Here is a 6,970-nt window from a genome sequence, read left to right on the forward strand (position 1 = left end):
CAGTTGTGACCCAGGCCGGAAGCACCCCCAGACTCTCCCTCCACAACCGCCCTGCCTTACTGCAGAGCTGGCCCAGACTGACCATCTGACACAACGGGCTTACTTCTGCCCGGCCATTCAACTCGGACAAAATTTGGGGGCACTAAAGGGGGATGTCCCTGACACCTTCTGGACTCCTGGACTTAGGGTGACAAAAATCCTAGTTTTTATGCTTTAACAGACTTGTAATATTGCAACATTGATATGATTGTCATGTTTCACTCCTCTAATTCACCAAATGTTGCTTTTCAAATCCTGTATGTCGGACCCTTTTTTGGTGAAGATAATCAAAATGTGTTGGGTTTTTTTCCCTGTAACTATTGCTTTTGGAAATGTGCCTATTTACTTAGAAGATAGAGAACAGTGACTTCTTCAACCACTTATCCTACCTTTATTGAGAATTATTTTTACTTTTAGTAAACTACAAAAAAATATAAAAGCCTCATTCCCAATGTTTTAGAAATTAGAATCTAAATCCACTGATTGAATTATTAAACCCCATCACTGGGTGGAAACATACAAAAATATCAAATATGACAATAAGAACTATAATGAAACCTAAATAATATTAACAAAAATAACTATAATAACTTATTTTTTATTAATAATTATTACTTGGGTTTCATTATAGTGCCTGTCATCATACTTGTGTGTTTACCCATCTAGGAAAAGAGGAGGAAAAGATGAATTAGTTACAGGTAAATCCCAGAAATGGGAATAAAATAAGATAGATACAGAACGTTCCTTTACCTGCAACATAATGTAAAATGCTACACACATTTGTATTGCAGATCACACCCGCCATGTATGTGTGGTGGGAAGAACAGATATACTCTAACTAAAGCCGTCATACAGTTGCAGATGTTGTAGAAAATGTTTATTGTAAGGTAATGGAGAAGCAACCCGGTGTAGAGAGGTGTGTTTGAAACTGACCAATTGGCTGCAAGTTGGTTGCTGACCAGAGGAAGGGGGGAGTTTTTAGGCTTGACCCATCAGCGAAGAATGCGGGTTCACCCGACAGAATATGGTTAACCTATTGTAGTTTGAGAGCAGTTAAAAACCCCAGCCCTAGCGGCTTTAATGAGGATAATCCAGACTTGAAGTGTTGTAAAGTGATCCGATGACGGGAATGGTGGTGTAGTACATCAGTAGATGTAACGTAGTAGACCAGGTAGACAGTGCATTGTCTTTGCCATGCAGGCTGTATGCACAGTATGTTTCAAATCCTTAAACCGGAATTTCCAAAAGTAAGGCTGAGTACATGTGGCCACATACAGCCTGAGTATAAACATGTACAGCATGCCGCACCTACATCATTTGCTGGGCATTGGCTCCACTGAACAAAACCTATAGAAAACATGTATCTTATTTTAAAACATGAATATGTTTATTTAACATGTATACACTAGTACATCATTTATATAAGGGCCATTGGGAATGAAATGTCTAGATGGAACAGCACCTTGAAAAGCAATGCAGGGGAGAGACAGCCTGCCCTCTGTCAGCAGATTAGATAAGAATGTATTGCATATGGTACATAGTAATAGGCTTGGAGCCAGGGGCGTAACTAGACGCCTCAGGGCCCGGGTGCGAGAATCTGTTAACACATCCATCCAGTAAATGCTGGAACCTAGGCATGATGGGACTGTGATTGCTGTTAGCAATCACACTCCTATTATGCCAAGTCAGCCAATACACGCTGGTACAGGGTGGCTGTAAGTGATGTGCAGACCCCATACTGCTGGCAGCATCAATACACAAGGGGGGCAGCTAGCCAGGTTTCAGCATGTACTGGCTGACTTGGCATGATAGGAGTGTGATTGCTAACAGCAATCACAGTCCCATCATGCCTAGGTTCCAGCACTTACACATCCATCCAGTAAATGCTGGAACCTAGGCATTATGGGACTGTGATTGCTGTTAGCAATCACACTCCTATCATGCCAAGTCAGCCAGTACATGCTGGAACAGGGTGGCTGTAAGTGCAGACCCCATACTGCTGGCAGCATCACTACACAAGGGGGGCAGCTGGCCAGGTTTCAGCATGTACTGGCTGACTTGGCATGATAGGAGTGTGATTGCTAACAGCAATCACAGTCCCATCATGCCTAGGTTCCAGCACTTACACATCCATGCTATCACACACACACACACACACACACTCATTTATTCATATAACCATTCATTCACAGATTCATTCCCTCAATCACACACACTCATTCAAACACCCTCCCCACCCCCTTACCTGCACTGCAGCTCCTCGATGCCGCTCACAGAGTTCAGCAGGGGGCGCGGCCTCCCTCTGCCTTCTCTGCTAAAGCACAGAGGAAGTAGGATGTCACGTGAACTCCGCTTCCTCTGTGCAGCCCAGAAGACCCTCCCACAAGTAAGTAGCAGGGCTTGAGGTGCGGCTCGCGTAAGATCGGTTGCCCTGGCTGCACCCAGTCTCCCACTCTGCCTTATACCCCCTATATGCCACTCTGTCCCCCAGATATGCCTTACACCCCCCTATATGTCACTCTGCCCCATACATGCATTATAACCAACCCAGATATACCTTAAACCCACTATATGCCACTCTGCCCTCAGGCCGCCTACTTTGCCTATAGGTGGCGCCGGCCCTGAGTGTATGTGTATGTATGCGCAGGAATGTAAGGGCAGTGTATGTGTAGGATATGGGTGTGTAATGGTACTGTATGTGTATATGTGTTTGTATAAGCAGGCTTGTGTTAGGCTGCTTAGGCAGTGAATGTGTATGTGTATGGACAGGCAAATGTAAGGGCGGTTTATGTATATATATATATATATATATATATATATATATATATATATTTACTCACAGGGTCCATTGCACACCATTCCAAATATTCCAAGCCCGGTGCTAGTAACCAGCAGTTTCCATGTAAAACACTTTCAAAAAGATGGTCAGCACTCCAGGTCTTTAAATAGACAATTTCATTTTATTCAAAGTCAAGTCGACGTTTCAGTCATTACTGACTGTATGTCCTGATGAAAGTCAGTAATGACTGAAACGTCGACTTGACTTTGAATAAAATGAAATTGTCTATTTAAAGACCTGGAGTGCTGACCATCTTTTTGAAAGTGTTTTATATATATATATATATATATGGGCAGGCAAATGTAAGGGCAGTGAGTGTGTATGTGTGCGAGCAAGCGTGTGTAAGGGAAGTATATGTGTATATGTATGGGCAGGCATGCATAAAGGCAGTGTATGGTACATGTATATATGTACAGTATGTGTATATATAGGTGTGAGGCTGTACCCTTACCACAAGATGAACAGGAACAGGGTAGCTTGCAAAATTTTATCCTGCCCCATGTGACTGTAATTCTAGTGATGCCACTGGATCCTAGAAAAGAAGAGGTTTGATATTAGGTATGTATTATTGAACATGTATTTTTATTCATAATTATTCTATTTTTATTTTTTAATATTCATATTAAATGATAGCTTATATCTCTCCATCGGGGGGGGGGGGTAAATATATAAACTGTGTGGATACAATAAATAGCAAAAATGGAAATTGCGATTGAACAAGGTAAAAAAAATGGCAAAAAAAGCTTTGAACAGTAGGGTGGGAAAACCCTTTTCATGAAGGTCATAAATAGCAGCAACGTTGGTTAAGTTGAAACATTCAACTTTTTTGTGAGTTTCAGTGAGTTTGTGTACGTAGCTTAGTGCTGGGTGTAAACATTCTGTAACTCACCATGACATCATAGTGTCATAAGCTTCTGCTGTCATTGCATTTGCTACTTGATTATTGTGAGAGGGAGCTGCTGCGGTGATAAACTTGATTAGCTGTGGAAGCTTTTCCCCAGTACGATGGATTATATAGATCCTGAGTGCTTATCAGTTATTGATCCTGCTTGGGAGGTGCTGGACCCAAACCCCAACCTCCAGGAATTGTTCATGTCATTTAATGGCATGTTTTTCCAGGGACAGTTGAAGGGGGTGGAAGTAAAATGGAGCCGCAGGATGATACTAAACAGCGGGATTTGTTACTACAAGGAAAATGAAGACGTGTGCACTATATATATCAGCAAGCCACTATTGAGTTTGAGATCAAGGAGAGATCTTGTTGAGGTCCTTCTCCATGAAATGATTCATGCTTTCCTGTTTGTAACACGCCAATACAGAGATGATGGAGCCCACGGACCAGAGTTCTGCAAACACATGGAGCGCATAAATAACATCACTGGCGCCAACATTTCCATCTACCACAATTTCCATGCAGAGGTTGCTGAATGCAGAAAACACTGGTGGCTCTGTAATGGTCCCTGCAGAGCTTGGGGGCCAAAGTTTGGCTTCATAATGCGGGCAATAAATCGGACACCCTCTGCTCGGGAACGTTGGTGGTCACACCATCAGCTTACCTGTGGGGGGACTTTTATTAAAGTGAATGGGCCTGAAAACTACATTCAAAAAGGGAAGAAGAGGAGTTTCAGTTCACCAACCGCCACCCCAAATGACAACAGTGACCATCAACTGCCTAGCAAGAGGGCCAGAATGGACAAATAATTCATTGATATGTTATAACATCTATACATACTGATCAGCACATGGTTCTTGTGCTACTTTGTTACTTGGAGTTCTACTAGTTCCTGATTGTATTATATACCAATTAAATTGTTTAAACCCAAGTGAACATTTCTATTGAATTCCTTACTATACATATATATAAGTGCATAATTTCTGATAAAGACAGGCATCTTTTGGGCTACATTCATCCCCACCAAACATTCTCAGCGCTAAAGAAAGATGAACAGGCGGTATTGGGTCAATTTAGGTCCAAAAGAGGGACCCTTGGGAGGTATGATTTATGTGATACGTTATTTGGCATTAACCATTACATTTCCCAAATTACACAACATTTTATTTTCAGTTCTGCAAGGGAAACATCTATCTGACAAAATTACATGTAGCTGCTGAAGTGAGTTTGGTGGTGACGGGTTGCTCGGTAGAGAGCAAGAAGTGGCTGAAGGGAATTAAATTAACTTGGCAGACATCGTATGGCTTCCAGTACGTTGGACAAACACGTCAATCAATAACCTGCTTTATAATAACGTCAGAATTTCCTATCGTACGATTAATTTAAGATGTGTTTGGAGTTGCCATTGAGTCTCCACATACCTCTAAATCATTCTGGATCCTAAATAGAATATTAAATAGTCTCCGGACCCCGGCTTCTTAGTAACTCTTATAAAGCTTTAGTTAAGTCATTACGTTTCTTGTAGCTTTCCCTTCCTGCTTACCAGGCATGAGGTGGTAACCTCTTTTGTTGGCTGAATTGCATTTTAGGTATGTATTTCCCTAAAAGACATGTTTGTTTTATGATTATATGTAAAAATCCTTGAATCTTCAATAAAGAAATTAAGTTGGAATAAAAAAGGTTTAGACAATATATATGTATACACACACGCGCACACACACACATATATATCTGTACTGGGGGGGCATAAGGGGTGCTGGAAAGTTTTAGTGGAGGAGTGTAAGGATGAACTAAGGGGAGTTAGTGTAAAAATAGGGCAGAGGGAGAGGCCTAGGAGGCCATCAACATTTGTACCTATATTTGTACAATGTGACATTCAGAGCCGGCCTTAAGTGTTCTGGTGCCCTGTGCGGACTACTCCTCTGGCGCCCCCTTCTCACTACCCCCCTGCCCCTTCTCACTACCTCGCCCCCCTCTGCCACTTCTCACTACCTCGCCCCCCCCCTCACTACCCCCCTCTGCCACTTCTCACTACCTCGCCCCCCCTCACGACCTCTCCCCCCTGCCCATTCTCACTACCCCCTCTGCCCCTTCTCTACTCCCGCTCCCTACTTCTCATTATCCTCACTTACCTTGTTGCCGGAGTCCTGCGGTGGGAGCGTAGACATCCGTCTTCCCGCTGTGTCGCAGTACCGGCATTTCATGTTGAGGGGTGCCGAGCGGCTGCTGAAAACTTCACGAGCAACCACTCGTCGCCCCTGCCCGGGACTTAATTTAAAGCATGGGGTTTTTTTGTTTTTTTTTTAAACTTTAACATGATGGATGTTAAATAAAGTTTAAAAAAAATAAACGATGTTTTAATTTAAGTCCCGGGCAGGCGCCCCTGCTGCCATGGCGCCCCGTACTTGTCATGTACTTTTTAAACATACCTGAAATAGTACATGAAATACTGACAAATGCATTTGTTTTATCCAGGCACAAATCTTGTTGTCTTTTTGCCTTTGTTTGAGACCCAGGGCCATTCAGAGTCTTCCCTTACAAACGTTTGTACGACACAAATTTATAAATTGTTTTCACGTCTTTCTCATATTTTAGATGACATATTCCTTTGCAATATTATAAAAGAATAACACACACAAAAAGAATAAGACTACTAAAAGTTTATTATTAAATCAAATACAATATGTGGACAGAAGCAAAAAGTACACATTTACCTCAAAGGAGGTCAGATATAGGGCTACCTCTGGACTCACGAAGAGTCTTTCTTCAGCTCGCAGGAGAGAAAAAACCTCATTGGAGGAAATCTCTGGGGGACCATGGATGAAAGAACCGCCCTTTCCTCTGGGCATTAAGAGGTTAATATGAAACCTAACTGTGCTTTTCTACACTGCACCTTTTACTGTAGACTATTCAATATTCCTACATTCACTATATGTTTCTTAGCCCAGTAAAACACAAAGTTAACATGAAATTAAAAAGGAACGACCGCCTTGTAGATGTTTCTCCTTCAGATATCTCAACTGGAACCCTGACAAACTGCCAGGTAGCCAGCGAACTTGATATCTCTAGGTTCTCTTGTCGGAAGTCCTCGACTGCCTTGTTGTAGATGTTACTCCTTCCTCGTTCTGTAGCAGCAGCAATCTTCAGATATCTCAATTGGATACCTGACAAACTGCCAGGTAGTCAGCGAACCGGATATC

At 42.3% G+C, this 6,970-nt stretch overlaps 1 pseudogene; it reads left to right on the forward strand.

Moving 5' to 3' along the window:
* The first annotated feature begins 3,883 nt into the window (after window positions 1–3,883).
* LOC149283288 (DNA-dependent metalloprotease SPRTN pseudogene) lies at window positions 3,884–4,579 on the forward strand (annotated as a pseudogene).
* The last annotated feature ends 2,391 nt before the right edge of the window (window positions 4,580–6,970 follow it).

Source organism: Sceloporus occidentalis, unplaced genomic scaffold (assembly GCF_023333645.1).
Source record: "Sceloporus occidentalis isolate IW3139 unplaced genomic scaffold, rSceOcc1.0.p SCAF_107, whole genome shotgun sequence".
NCBI lineage: Eukaryota > Metazoa > Chordata > Lepidosauria > Squamata > Phrynosomatidae > Sceloporus > Sceloporus occidentalis.